The sequence below is a fragment of the Neopsephotus bourkii genome, unplaced genomic scaffold (genome assembly GCF_033783945.1).
Source record: "Neopsephotus bourkii isolate Nb327-2 ecotype Australia unplaced genomic scaffold, CSIRO-AGI_Nbou_v1 NB_1292, whole genome shotgun sequence".
NCBI classification, from domain to species: Eukaryota; Metazoa; Chordata; class Aves; order Psittaciformes; family Psittacidae; genus Neopsephotus; species Neopsephotus bourkii.
Window position 1 is genome coordinate 8,336,496 of NW_026901776.1, and position 14,137 is coordinate 8,350,632.

The window sequence follows — 14,137 nt, forward strand, 5'->3', positions numbered from 1 at the left end:
GTCTGGCACAATGCATCCCCATAATCCATGCTGTAAAAATGCTAGATACCAAATTAAAATGACCTCCAGTATTAATAATGCACTCATCACTCTACTATCCAAACACGACAGGTAGTGATGTTGCCCCTTAAATACAGCTAATCCCTGAAAGTGGGATTGTTCACATATTTTGCATGATCTATGGAGTGGCCTGGTCTTAAGGATGCTGTGACCACCACAGAGTTCTAAATTGTCCTGTTCCTGATGGTTTCAATTTAAATACAGCAAATTGTGAAGTCAGAAACAAACCTGAAGAGATCAAAGGGTAGGTGTTTAACTTTCCATTTGTGCTGCCCCTACTGTCGATTAAGGCTTATCTACTGTTTGGTGTTAGTCATTAAAAAAAAACAAACCCAAGTTACAGAACACATAGCACCACGTTCCAGTCAAATGCTTTAGCAAAGGCTGCTGTTATGAAAAGGATTTTCTAATAAGGGGAATAATGATCTTCAGATTCTGACCTCCTGGCACGGCAGTGAGATTTATCAGGAGGGGCATGTGACTAGTTAAGACACACAGCCCCAGCTTGAAGGAAACAGCTGCTCATTTCATGCTTTAGCACTTGGCAGCTGGACAAGGAAGGGTGATGTTTGTGTTGAATACCTCTGCAGAACCAAGTACAGTAAGTGATTTTCCCTGGTTTTGGTTTGGTGATGCGCTGTTGTTTTTTTTAACTCTAAACTGCCACTGTTTTCCTATTTTCATCCTAGACCTTTCGTAAAAACACTTAATGATGAGGTGTATTTTTTTGTCAGTTCATTGATAAGCAGTCATTCATGCTCAGAATGCCTGTATTTTTCTGACCTGTGATTAACAGTAGCATTGTTTTTACCCTTGTGGGAACAAGACAGGTATGGTGTTTTCTTCCAGGGAGGGAAAATGATGCTTATTTACTCAGATGATGGAGTGAAGAGGTTGTTTATGATGAATGTATTTTCCTTTCTCTGTAGAGCTAGTCAATAGGTAATGATGCAGTTTGAGTATAGAGCAATTTCGGTATTTGTCCTAAAAGTACACACGTAAGGAATTAACAGAGGTAGCCCCCTCAAAACAGTGTTATCAATCTGAAGAACGTTGCTTATGGCTGGTTACTTTTTTGGGGGTGAATGCAAAGATTTTTTTGGAAAGAAAAAAGTAGAAGCAGAGAAATAGAGAAAGACAGTGAAGGTATGATTAAGTGAAGACTGATTAAGATATAATTAAGTCATTCTGTATAAGAAGACATAATTAGGTGGTGAAGATTGAAAAAATCCTCTCTAAAAACAGGGGCTGAGTCTCCTAAATATGTCTAAGGTTTTAATTTAATTTCTTTTTGGATACTTGCATTTTTTATGTTTCTGTTTTATGAATGATTGATTTCCCCCATCTGATAATTTTTTGACTGTTATGGTCTTAAGTTTTGGTTTGAAACACAAGAATTGGAATACGATGTATATATGAATGAACTTTTGGTCAATTATTTATGTAGGGGTGAATTAAGGGTTTTGGAGGAAGACTTAGGAGGAATCAGAACAAAAGAATGGGTGATAGAGCTTGATATATGATGAGACTGAGGGCTGCCAGATGCTTTGGGGAAGGTTAAAGAGGGGCAGAGGTAAAGATTGCTGGACCCTGTTGGGGAAGGTGTATATCAAGTCAAAAAGCCTGAATTTCAGAACAGGACCAAGGGCAAACACTAGCAGGCTTAGTGGATCATATGGTCCCTCCTTTAAAGATGGAGAGAATAATCCTTTTTCAAAGACTTCTCATGTAAGAAAGAGAAACTTTATTTCTCCCTGAAGATTTTTATTTTTCTTTTAAACCACAGTTTATGGCTTTGACGGTTAACTGGAAATTTTTTAGGAAAATGTCAATCAGTTTCAGTTGTTCACAAAACCAGAAGTCTCCCTGGCTTCCTGCCTGTCCGTGTCTCTGAGGGTAGACTGCCTTTGAACCAAGAGCTCAAGTCTATCAGGCTGTGGTTACATTGCAGCCCTCCCACGCTGATGGCACACGACACTGTGAATGGAGCAGGCATATGGGGCCCTGAGGTGCCTGGCTTTGTGCTCAGGAGCCTCAAATCCCCTGGGAAGCTCGGCTGCAAGGGGGCCCCTCAGGCCTGTCAAGGGGTCTGTCCCATGTGGGGCAGGGAGAATAACTGGTCCACTATTGCTTTTTTATTCTGGTCCTAGAATAACTTTCCTTTTCTTCAGAATTGTAGGAATTTATTTTCAGTAAGACAATGACACTGTATGCTTGTGTCCAGGCATTTTATGTTTGTGATAAATCTTCTCTGTTAAGCAGACTACTCAGTCAGATGAAAAGGACTGTTGAAGGACCAGGCTGTGAACCCAAGAAAATCCCCAAATCCACTAGAAAATAGATAGGAGTTTGGACCATTCCTGTTGTACCTTGTCCTTTCCTATCCCTTCCACAATTGCTCAAGTGGTCAGCTTTTAGAATATGTGCTTTATGTTCATGTAAGTCAAGGCAAGTCTGCATAGACATGAGGTACCATAATTAAATTTCAGCATGCTTTGTTTGGGGAAGTACTCAGCCCTTGCATTTCCCATTGATACATCACCAGAACGTCCATCACCTAAGAGAAACTGTTCATCCTGGAATTTTTTTATTACATAGTAGAAGAGATTCAATAACAGCATGACCATTGCTGCCCCTCTGCAGAAGTTCAGTGCATACTCGTATCACTGGAGAGCCATATAAGGTTCCTGTTAAATCCTTTTCGTTTACTCTAGGGAAATGATCAGGGCAGCCTTACAGTTCTCTGAATGGGTGTATTTCTTCTCTGTAGCAAAACATCTAGCTGAAAAGTAGCTGCAGTTTTGCCAGCCCCTGCCTTTAGTTGAAAATACCGTAATACAGAGGAGCCACTTCCAGGATCTTCCTGAATAAAGGGAGGAAACTACTTTTAAAAATACTGGAGTGGTACTTAGGTGGTTTTCTTTTTTTCCTAACCTGTGCAGGCCTGGCTGCAGAACGTTTGTACAGGTACTCTAAACAACTTGCACAGAATGTTTTGCTGTTAACGTATTTGTGTTATAATCTCTTTTAACTGGGAAATTTGATAGACTTGTTTTCACATTTGCTTTCTTTTAAGGCAGGAATGGCAACGTCTTAGACCCAAGTGTTCGAATAAAAAAGATGAAACAAATTCTCAGGTCTTCTGAGTTTTGCTGTTCATTGCTTTTATCTGTGTCTACTCAATGTGAATAGCCAGTGCAGTAGTACTTTTTTATTAATAGGTTTTCTTATTGGTATAACATCTAAAAACCACCTGAAGACAAGATTAGAAGCATTGGGACAGGGAATAACTTTTCTCTTGTAGTGAAGGTAAAAGAGTATCAGCAACAAGCACTGGCAAATTCAATAGAACAGACTTGGTGAGTCCAGTTTAGATGCAAAGACTAATCCTGCAAACACACAGTTACTTGCTGAGCTGAACTCATGAGTGGTCCCATCAGAAAATTCATCTTACCTCTCTCTAAGTGTTTGTGGGGTCAGGATAAAAGTGTGGCATGTGGAAATACCCACACGACTGATGTTTACAGCTCAGCAGAAAATACAATTACCCTTGGGAATTACTCTGGTTGTTTTGGTGGCCATCTGCTGTCTCACTTCTCTGAAAAACTGCTCCTCTTGCTGCAGTGTCCTCTGACCATATTCAAATGGTGAAATGGTTTGACTGTCTGTACATTGTACTTTCCAACCTGTGATTTATGCATATTCTCTTTAGTAATAATCTGGAGTTTCTCAGGCAAGAGGAGAAGGCTTCAACATCTCAAAAGCATGCCAGGCATAATAATCTGTGCAAAATTAGTGAGACTTGAGCTATTCTTATTCAGATACTTGATATATTCAATTCTTGCAAGCAGAAAATATCTATATCATCGTAAATTAACACAAATTTAATATCAGTGATTCAACAGTATATCTGCTTTGGGCTACCACAAAAGTCATACCAAGCTTAATATAACAGTATCTAATATATATTGATACTACATGTTATAACAATACATTTTGATATACAACTCCTTCTGCTACTGTTAAAACTGCCTCTTTTGAACCCCTGCTATGTAAACAGATGTTCCACTCAGAGTAGTGGTGAGCTTGTGCTGAAGAGTCCGGAGTTTAGAAAGTGTATGCAGGAACAGGATCTCCAAGATGAAAGAGGATTTTCCATTCCTTTTGAAGTATATTTTGCTCCCCATGCCTGAAACAGGTAGATGGTTTTCAATGTAGAAATCAGACTTAGAGGCTAATATTTAGGTAAGTCATGCATGATATGGTCAAATAGATTGAACATGACTCATATAGAATATATTTGTATGCTTGCTAAACTTCTTGATGATCGTCTGCCTTTGACACATAACCCAAATTTTTGTATATTCTTTGTCATGTTGCTATATTCTTTGTCATGTTCTTTAAAGAGGCATAACTTTTGTCCAGCTTAAACTCAGGTCTCACCAAATTGAATTTCCTGAATCTGAAGTAGCATTATTACAAATAGATTTCCATTCACAACCTGTAATTCACTTAGGTCCACCCAATTCATAACCTTGGTGCTGGCTTATATGGCATGCTTTGTAAGTTCTGATTGTTTTGCAGTGACCCAGTGTTTGAACCCAGAGCTTGTTTGGAAATTTCTGTTGTTGCTAGTGGGAAGTAAAAAAACAGTGTATACAAATATGGAATTTATTACCGGTGGGGAAAATTGCATCAGAAGATCTTTCCTGAACTAGGTCTTTGGTCAACTTACTGTCTGCATATATAGTGATTTTTGTCATCTGAGTCAGAATAGCCATGACATTCCAACCTTATTACACCGTTCATGAAATAGCTTCCTTATTAAAAAACTAATAATAACCTCCACTGCTAAAGATGTCTTGCGTACTTTAGCTTGCTTACTCATGCTCTGCTTTACCAAATTCATGAACACATACTTCCTGGAACAGCTGCCACCCTTCCTAAAACTCTTGGTTTCCAAGCTCTGCCCTAATGCCTGTGTGTATTTTTAAGAAGGCACTGGGGCAGGAACTGAAATTCACTTTCTTTCCTCCCCCCAACCTCTTCTTGAGTGAGTACTTTTCTCCTTAAATTATACAGTCATGTTCTTGCTTGCTTTCTCCCTGTAGCCCAAAAAACCTTCATTATTTCATTTAATGTGGAATTTCATTGATGTTCTGGGACTGGTAAATATACCCTGTAGTCTCAACCAAGATAGTGGGAGATTTGCAGTCCTTCTGCTAATGGGAAGAATTGATCCTGTACCTCTCACAGCTTTAAGGAGCATTCAGAGCTTGGATAAAGAGCTTGGCACCAGAGCTGCACCTACCTAGTATAGGAGTGATGTGATAGGTGTGACGAGCAGATGCTTAACACAGCTTCTTGGCATTGCTGACTGTGATGGGATTCTCAAACCCATTGTTGGGCATTTGGAGACTTTAATATTTAAAATGCAGAGAGAGGTTAAAAGCTCTAGACAGTAACCTTCTGGGGTGGGGTGAGAAGTGAGAGACTAGGCTGAGAATCCCACCTCTGGAGTCAGGCCCTGGAGGTGAAAGGGAGCCAGGATTTGGGTGCTTAATCCTTCTTCTGGATTTAGATCTCAGCTCACATTGTAGAACCAAAATAAGAGAGGTGGGTTTCAGATTAATATAACTTAAATAAAGGCTCTTTTGCAGTTCACTTTATGTCTGTGTTTCAAAATCTGCTCCTTTTGGAATTCCTGCACTGATTTAACTTGATTCCGAAATTGGTATGAACTGACTTGGGCATGGTTATCTGTAAAACTTGAAAAGGAGAGAGCTGTTTTGAAAACCTGACTGCAATAGCAGTCAGTCTTTCAATGCTAAATACTGGGGGAGGGAAAACAAGTCCCTAAGCCTCTCAGCTTCTAGATCAAGACCTTCCTCACACCTCACCCGCTTTAATTTTCTCCCCTTACTTGACCACTTTTTTCACTTACTATTAGCTTTGCCACATAGCCACAGGATTTTTTTTTTTCCTTCATTTTAATAATTATTGGAGTTATAATCAGGAAATTCTCTTAAACTTAAATTTGATAAATACATGCTAAGGATTTTCCTCTATAAACACAAAGCAAACAGGCTTGGATGAATTTAATAAGTGTCTCCTAGGGCACTCATGAGGGCAACAGGTATTTGGGATGGCCTAAACCAGCCACTGCAAAGGTGTTATGCTACCAATTAACTGAAGGGTCTTTATCTCCATAGCCAGAAAGATAGTTGATCAAGTATGTGATTCTCAGCTGTTACAGCTGTAGCAGCTTCTCTTGTTGCTTTCCAAATAATGGTGTATCTTTGGCATAGCACCTCTTCAAAGTATGTGTTTTGGGGTTTTCCACAGATATTACTCTTTTAGGTAGAAAATACAGGTTGCATTACAAATACATGAGCTTTAGAGAATGTTGCATCATGAGACATGAGCATTGTAAACTTAGCCAGTGCGTTTTGGTAAGATTTGTTTCTCTGAAGTCCTGTTGCAGCAATGTGTTCTGTGATTGTGGAAGTGGGCTATTTGTGTAGATGCAATCCTGTGTTAAATATTCTTTCATATAATAAACTTTTAACTACCAAAATAATATTAGCAAACTAAGGATCAAAGTTACTTGTTTAATGTATTACTTATTAAGGAAGGGCTGTAAGATGCTCTTCCTATTTTATTTTATTTTTTAGATAGATTTTTTTTTTTACATTGCTCCTTCCTCTTTTTCTAATTTTCTTGCTGTTATGTATATTTTTATATATAGCACCCTCTTCAGATGAGCTTATTTCAAGTCTTTTGATGAGAAATTTCTGTGTTGCCATTACTCTGTTTTTAAAGAAGACATTTAACTTGTTGGCTGTAAATTGTCTTATTGTTCAGAAAGTACATGGTTATTAATAAAACTCACTCTGTTCCAAAAGCTTGGATATAGGAACCAACTGCGATGACGCTGTTTTCCTGTACTCTGTACGCTTCTTATATTGTAAACAGTTTTAGAGGTTTGCTGTGTGTCTTCATATGATTGTACTAACCAGTGTGTGTTTCTTAGTAGATTGCTTAGTAAGAAAACAAGGTTTAGTCAGCTGACCGACAGTTGCTTTGTTACCTCTGAATTAAAGTACAAAATCTGGTCAGACACTACAAAAAGCAAATAATCTTTTCCATGTTCTTCTCTGTTGGAGGCTTACTCTTTTAAAAGCCTCTGAACTGACTTAAGAAACAGTGTATGCCTGTGTTAAAATATTTTCATCATTAAGAAATCTGAAGCTGTCATTGTTTTACCCATCTTCTCAAGGGAAACTCATAAAATAATCAGATGTAAGGAACTGTTTATTATTTTGATGTCCGGCATCTGCTGACAGAATTTTGCAAAGAAAGTTGCTGGATCTCTCCTCACCTCCAAGCTGTGTTTTTTCCAGCCTTTCTGCGCGCCTGCTTGCATGTGAGTTGTGAGTCATCAGTGACTTCAGATGCAAAACCGTAGCACTGCACAAGGCAAGTCAGGCATCCCTGGTTCATGTGGGTGTGCAGTAGACAGCAATTTGCATGAGTTCCTAGGATCACGCAGCAGGTCTGTCTGTGTTTGCTAGTGTACCGTTCTAATTTGCATCCTCTTTAAACAGCAACTGCTCTCAAAGATGCCACCAGGGAGTGAGAAGGATTACTGGCCGTCAGCAACTGGTCCAGTCTCTCTCCTTGTCTGAGACCTATTAGCACTTTTGTGGGCAAACAGCAGTTACATGTGAACCATTCATCAAAGGGAAAATGAAGAACAGTGCCATTAGAAATCTGCCTTAACAGACAAATGAGCAAAAGGAGCCAAAATTCTGCCCTACCCCTGTCCTTTTAACTCAGTCTTGCTCCATCTCAGACATCCAGCTTCCCATTACTTAAAGCCTCTTCCTGCCTTTATTGTTTTGCCAGTTGCTGCCCTCAATTTACTGCACTGATAAGTACTTCCCAGGCTGTAAATGTGTGGTCGAGATATTTCTGAAGCCAACCTATGTTTTGATTGTAGTCACAGGAGGAAAGGTCAGAAGTAAAACTGCTCTTGCTACACAGGAGGCAACTCCTCACACCAGGATAGGTATGGGCTGTGAATTTATGGGGAGGGAAGTGAGGTAACACATGGGATAACATGGCTGAAGAAGAAAAAATAAACACACACTTAACCTCCCCTCTTCACAAGGTGATAGTTTTGCTTTTATGAGATGTAAAGTAACTGCAGGTATTCTTCAGCTGAGGGAATGCTAGAAACCAGAAAGAATGGGAAATCAGATATATTCATTGATGCTAGAAATGATAGCAGGTAGCTAGAAAGTGCTGAAGTCTCTCCTCACTAGTATCTGTGACTGCAAATATTTTTATCTTTTCTTGATACAACATAGCTGCAGAGATGGAAAAGAAAAGAGGGGATGTGCTTTAACAACTTGCTCTTTGGGATACTTGGCTATAACCTCTATTGTCTGGGTGATCAGCACAAGCCTGTAGAGCTTGACATGCTTAAGAAGCTCCATATGTGTCTGTAATTCTTGTGGCATCATTATAATATGTGGCACAGATGTTTGCAATGAGGCTGTCTGCCACTGTGGGCCTAGAAAAGTATTGTCCCATGAGCAGTTAGTCTACACTGGAAATAACTGGAAATTACAGAATTATATTGACTGAAAAAGTTTCTTTCAAGGGAAAATTAATTTGGAAGCCATGGGTTTATCAGACAAGAACCTTGATACCAAACTTAGTAAGTTTTAATGCAAGTTAGAGGCTGTCGTGGTTCTTCTTTGCCTTAAAATGGATGGAAAAGTGGCGTGAAACTGAAAGCAGTACTGACTGTTCAAGCTGTCATAACTCTTGGAAGATTTAACACCTTCAAAAAAGACACTAGCCAGCGATTCTGCTACTATAGAAGAATTTTGGCTTAGTTAAAAGTAAGACAAAATAAGCTGTATAGGAGGAAAATATAGATCTCCAAGCTGAATATATCAGAAGGTCTAATTAAATAGGGCCCAGGATTTCTTAATAATCAAATTAATAAATAAATGTGATTTTCCCAGCTTGGCTTTAAGATACTATAGCTGGAAAGGTAAATAATTATAGAATATTAAAATAATTTGTAACATATGATAATAAATATACTGGGGTTTTGTCTTTCAGAACGGAAAGGCTGGTTATTTCCCCATAGTTTGGGTTTTTTTTTAAATAACTACAAAAATATTCTTTCTTGAGCTGGTCCAGTCTCATTAAAGGCACATAACAGTGTAATCAGACAAGAATACATGCTGATAAGGTGTTCTTTTTCCTCTAACTTGTCCTATGTGACTACATTAACAAATCAGTCTCAGTTATGAAAGGCTGTAAAGAGTTACGTGCAAGTCTGGTAGCCAAGGTACTTGCCAAGAGTTTCTCTGAAGGCTTGCAGGCAGTAGTATAACTAGTAAGAGGTATTGATGGTGTATTGATTTGGTTTCTGAAAAAAAGATTGAGTTAGTGTATGTGAACTCTTCCTGTTAGCTGTCCTCTCCCAGTGGGTTGTACTTTGGTGCTGGAGATCTCTAGCACATCTGAAGGGGAAAGATTCCCAGAAGAGCTCCGTCCCCTGGTGTCATACACATTAAACAAATGCCTTATATTTGTAATTTTATTTTTGCTTTACTGGGAGTAGAAAAAGAATTTTTGTAACAAATCTACTAAGAAGAAGTGTGACTGAAAATTTCAGTCTTCCTTTAGCTCTTCTTTTTAACTTCATGTATTCTGAGCAATTGTACTACCTAGACCAATGGAAAGTGGAAGTAAGATGTCGTAATGATAGTACTGGGAACAACTCAAGGATGTATATTCAGATTTCATGGCCATTATTAGCTGGAGTTACAGTTGTAGCAGTAAGTATCCACACAGTAAATTGAAAAAACAAATGTAGAAGTGAATGGGACAAAGAAGTATGGTAGATAACCAGTTCCATAAAATGCTAGAATTGCAATTGTAAATAGAACCATTGTTGCTTTTACAGGTTCAGTTATCATGTTATCCATTATTTTAGAAGGTTATAAATGATGAAACCTGGGGGGTTCTGTTGTCTCTGAAATCATCTTGGTTATATTTCACAGAAAGAGATAAAAAAGCTAAACAAAATGCTGTCTAAGTAGCTCAAGCCTTAATCAAGCAAGTTTCAGATTACCAGAGGTATTTGCTCATTTGACTGTCCATTAGCATTCCTCATGGTTTCTCTCAGCTTCTCTTTTGTGTTTGGCCAGCGTGTATTGCAACCCACATGAACTTCTACAAGGCATTATGTGGCTCCAATAGTTTGGTAGTGTATACGAGTGGATCCATATATCCAGTTGGTTTCTCACATATCGTCCTATTCACTTAATGTCTGTTCCTTCAGAAAAGTACCTGTCTAGGCCATGAAATCATTTATAATAGCCTTCTTATGTTAATTGGGTGACCTGTGATGACCCAAAAGTTAATACTTAGATCAGTGGACACTTATCTCAAAATTAAACATAATGAAATACATTTTGACAATTTGTAACTTGCATACCATTGTGCTAAGGTGACAAATGCTCGTCCCTTAGAGGCTATATTGGACGTAAATGACAAGGTTTTAGCAGCAGAGAGACTGCAGTCATGGCACCTGTGGGAGGAGACTGAGGGCTGTTTTGGAAACAGCTGCTTCCAGTTCTTTGCAAGGGATCCATTGCAGGCAACAGCTCAGCTGAGCCCATCAGCCAAGTTGGTGGCACCTCTGTGAAAACATATTGAAGAAAAGGCAGAAAATGGTGAGGAAGAGGGAACATGGAGAGAAAAGGGAATGGAGAGGAGAAGGGAAAAACAAAGGGAATAACAAGGTAAGAGGTTGAGGAGGTGCTTTGTGGCAGAGCAGGTACTTCCCTGAAGGGACTGTGGCCTGTGGATAAGCCCATGCCAGAGCTTGTACACCTCTTAAAGGACTGTGGCCCATAAAGGACCCATGCTGTAGTACAGGACAAGAGTAAGAAGGAAGGAGCAGCTGAGAGAAACTACCATGTACCAACCCTGACATCCTGCACTGCTCATTACCTCACTGAAGGGACAGGGTGCAATCTGCAGCAGCAACAGTGGAGGAGGAGAGGTGTCTGGAGTGAAGCCAAGCCTGGGGAAGTGGACGAAAGATGTTTAAATGTTTGTCTTCTTTGTTTCCCAATGCTCAAACCGGTAAATAAATACTTATGTTAATTGGCAATGAAGTTTAAAGTTTTTTAAGTTTTACAGAGATGACACTGCTTTGGGATGGGCAAATCAAATGAAGTAGGTGAAACTTTATCCCATGGCATCCATAGTGCTGTGAATCCACTAACATCACCTGTGCAGCGTCTGTCATTGGTACGAGGTTTTGCTTTAGCCATCCACCAGCAGTATACACTTAACCATTCCACATCCTCTCCATTTTTCAGGTACTATCTAGTCTTTTGAATTTCCCCTTTGATCCAGGGGGAAAAAAAAACCCACAAAAAACAAGAATCAAGGTAATAAGGTGTAGACAGTTCCTGTGGCTTGTAGTGTAACTACTGTCTGAAAGTATGTAGCAAAGGTGAATGAGTACTGAATGAGCACAAGGCCCTCCTGCCCCCAGCAAGGCTTATATTTTGCGTTCACGGAGCAGTGCCACAATCTATTTTTTGTGTCCTCACTCCACATGACAAACATCATCGGTAAGCCAGATGTGCCATTCTGCAGCCAGCTACATGTGATGCTTGAGGTCATGGACCAGGACAGAATGGGTGGCATTAGGCTACCTGACAGCCCAACATCACTGCCTTTTCCTGCCTAGCACAGCTTCAGCATATGTCAGACCCTGAAGAAGTCTAACTGCATATATCACTTGCTCAGAGTTCTCTAGATATGGACTTGTCTGTATTGTAATAAATAAACTGACCATCTACAAGAAGTATTTGATAGCCTGGAGAAAAAAACCTGCAGGAGCTTCATGCATTAGTCAACCAAAGACCTGTGTGGACTTGAGCCTGTGTAGGCAAAGGTGCAGCCATCCTGTGGCCCACTGGGGTTCTTATTATGATAATTACACTAATCACAAGAAAGGGTCTTATTATGAGAACCTCCACTACATCTACAGGGTAGCAAATGAACTCTGTTCTGAGGAGCTTGTCATGGACATGAGCAATACAGAATAAAGGAAGAAGGTGTAGCAAGGGAAGTTAAACCTTAAAGATAAATCCTTAAGCCTTCTCATGAGACTCTCAATTTCTTCTTGGCTTCTTTTTCTGCATACTGCTCCTGATCTGATCTCCCTGTTCAGTTGCTCACATTTAGCACTTCTTCTCCAGCAGCTAGGCGGAAGCTGTTTAATGCAAGCATTCAATGATGTGTTGTGTAGGCTTGGAGGAGGGGGGAAATGAGGGGAGGTCTGGCTTACTTAAACTCCCAAGAATGTCCTAATCTTGTAAAGAATATGAGTCTCCTGCGTGCAGGCCTCTGGAAAGTTTATGGATAAACTGAGACCCATAGAGGTGCCTCTGTGTCAAAGTTGAACTATTTGCATGTGGCTCTATTTATTGTCCCTAAGTAGAAGGAAAATAGCCCACTTGTAATTAATTGGGAAAATGCTACATATACATTTACCTTGGCTTAGCTAAAAAGCTGTTTAAATTTCATTTAGCTATGTAAATATTTCTCTGTATGTCAAATTTAAGCCTATTTAAACCCAACTTATTGGTTTAGCTTGGGCTTGTAACCAATAGAAATTGCTTGAAGTCCACGTGAAAGTGCCCACACAAATATTTGTGCTGGCTTGACATTTTGATTTTAGTTAAACTGCTATAGCTTGTAGGTGTGGACCTTCCTGTGGACCTCCCTTTAGTAGCCTCCAGCAGTAAAGGTGGTGTCTTTTGGTTTTACTGACTACAGTAGCCAACATTTGGCTGCAAACTTGGCTGCATGTTGCCCACTCTGTTCACACCACTTGGTTCTTTGCATAAGACCAGAAGTTTGCTGGCAGAGTGTCCTTTGAAAAAGTAATGTATTACATCTGACCACGGCTGTCTCAAGAGCTCGAAGCCTACGCGCTTGTTTCAAATACATCTATCAAGGCAGTCCACTGTAATGCCATCTCAAGACTTCCAAAATGTTGAACACAAAATGTAATTATAGTGCATAAGAGTACTTGGGGAAAGCCATCTGCTCAAAGTAACTGTGTGCATGCGGCAGTCGGGGCAAAGGCAAGAGGGACCGTCAAGGAAGGGACGGACTTTTATGTTTTGTAGTTCAAGACATCACAAACTTCTAACTCCAGGGCATATCACTGCAGATGTTTCTGTTTCCCCCTAAGTAGGAAAGTGCATATCCCATAATGGTAATATTTCATGAAATAAGGTTTGCCCCTCTACTCTGCTCTCGTGAGACCTCACTTGGAGTACTGTGTGCAGTTCTGGTGTCCTCAACATAAAAAGGACATGGAACTGTTGGAACAAGTCCAGAGGAGGCCACGAGGATGATCAGGGGACTGGAGCACCTCATGTATGAGGAGAGGCTAAGAAAGTTGGGGCTGTTCAGCCTCGAGAAGAGAAGGCCGTGTGGAGACCTCATAGCAGCCTTACAGTATTTGAAGGGGGCCTATAGGGATGCTGGGGAGGGACTCTTCATAGTGATAGGACAAGGGGTAACGGGTTGAAACTTAAACACGGGAAGTTTAGATTGGATATAAGGAGGAAGTTCTTTAATGTTAAGGGTGGTGAAGCACTGGAATGGGTTGCCCAGGGAAGTTGTGAACGCTCCATCCCTGGTAGTGTTCAAGGCCAGGTTGGACAGAGCTTTGGATGACATGGTTTAGTGTGAGGTGTCCCTGCCCATGGCAGGGGGGTTGGAACTAGATGATCTTAAGGTCCTTTCCAATCCTGACTATTCTATGATTCTGTGACATGACTGATATCATGACATGGTTCATAGGAATATTATGTAAATGAAGGGGGTCCTTCAGACAGAACATTAGGCGTTGAGTAAGTGCTAAGGTATATATTGATCATATTCATACTGCCCTAGCCTTCACCCATCCCTGAGTATCACCCGGAAATCTCTTCCCAGCATGTGGCAGGTTACC

The 14,137-nt window shown here is 40.1% G+C and overlaps 1 protein-coding gene across 1 annotated transcript in view; it reads left to right on the forward strand.

Moving 5' to 3' along the window:
- Nucleotides 1-415: 415 nt before the first annotated feature.
- The window catches only part of RASGRP3 (RAS guanyl releasing protein 3), a 46,481-nt gene continuing 32,759 nt past the window's right edge, over nt 416-14,137 (forward strand). Inside the window, exons 1-2 of the mRNA XM_061365901.1 lie at nt 416-661; nt 4,121-4,305. The gene's annotated coding sequence lies outside the window, so the exon portion shown is untranslated. The remainder of the gene's footprint in view (nt 662-4,120; nt 4,306-14,137) is intronic.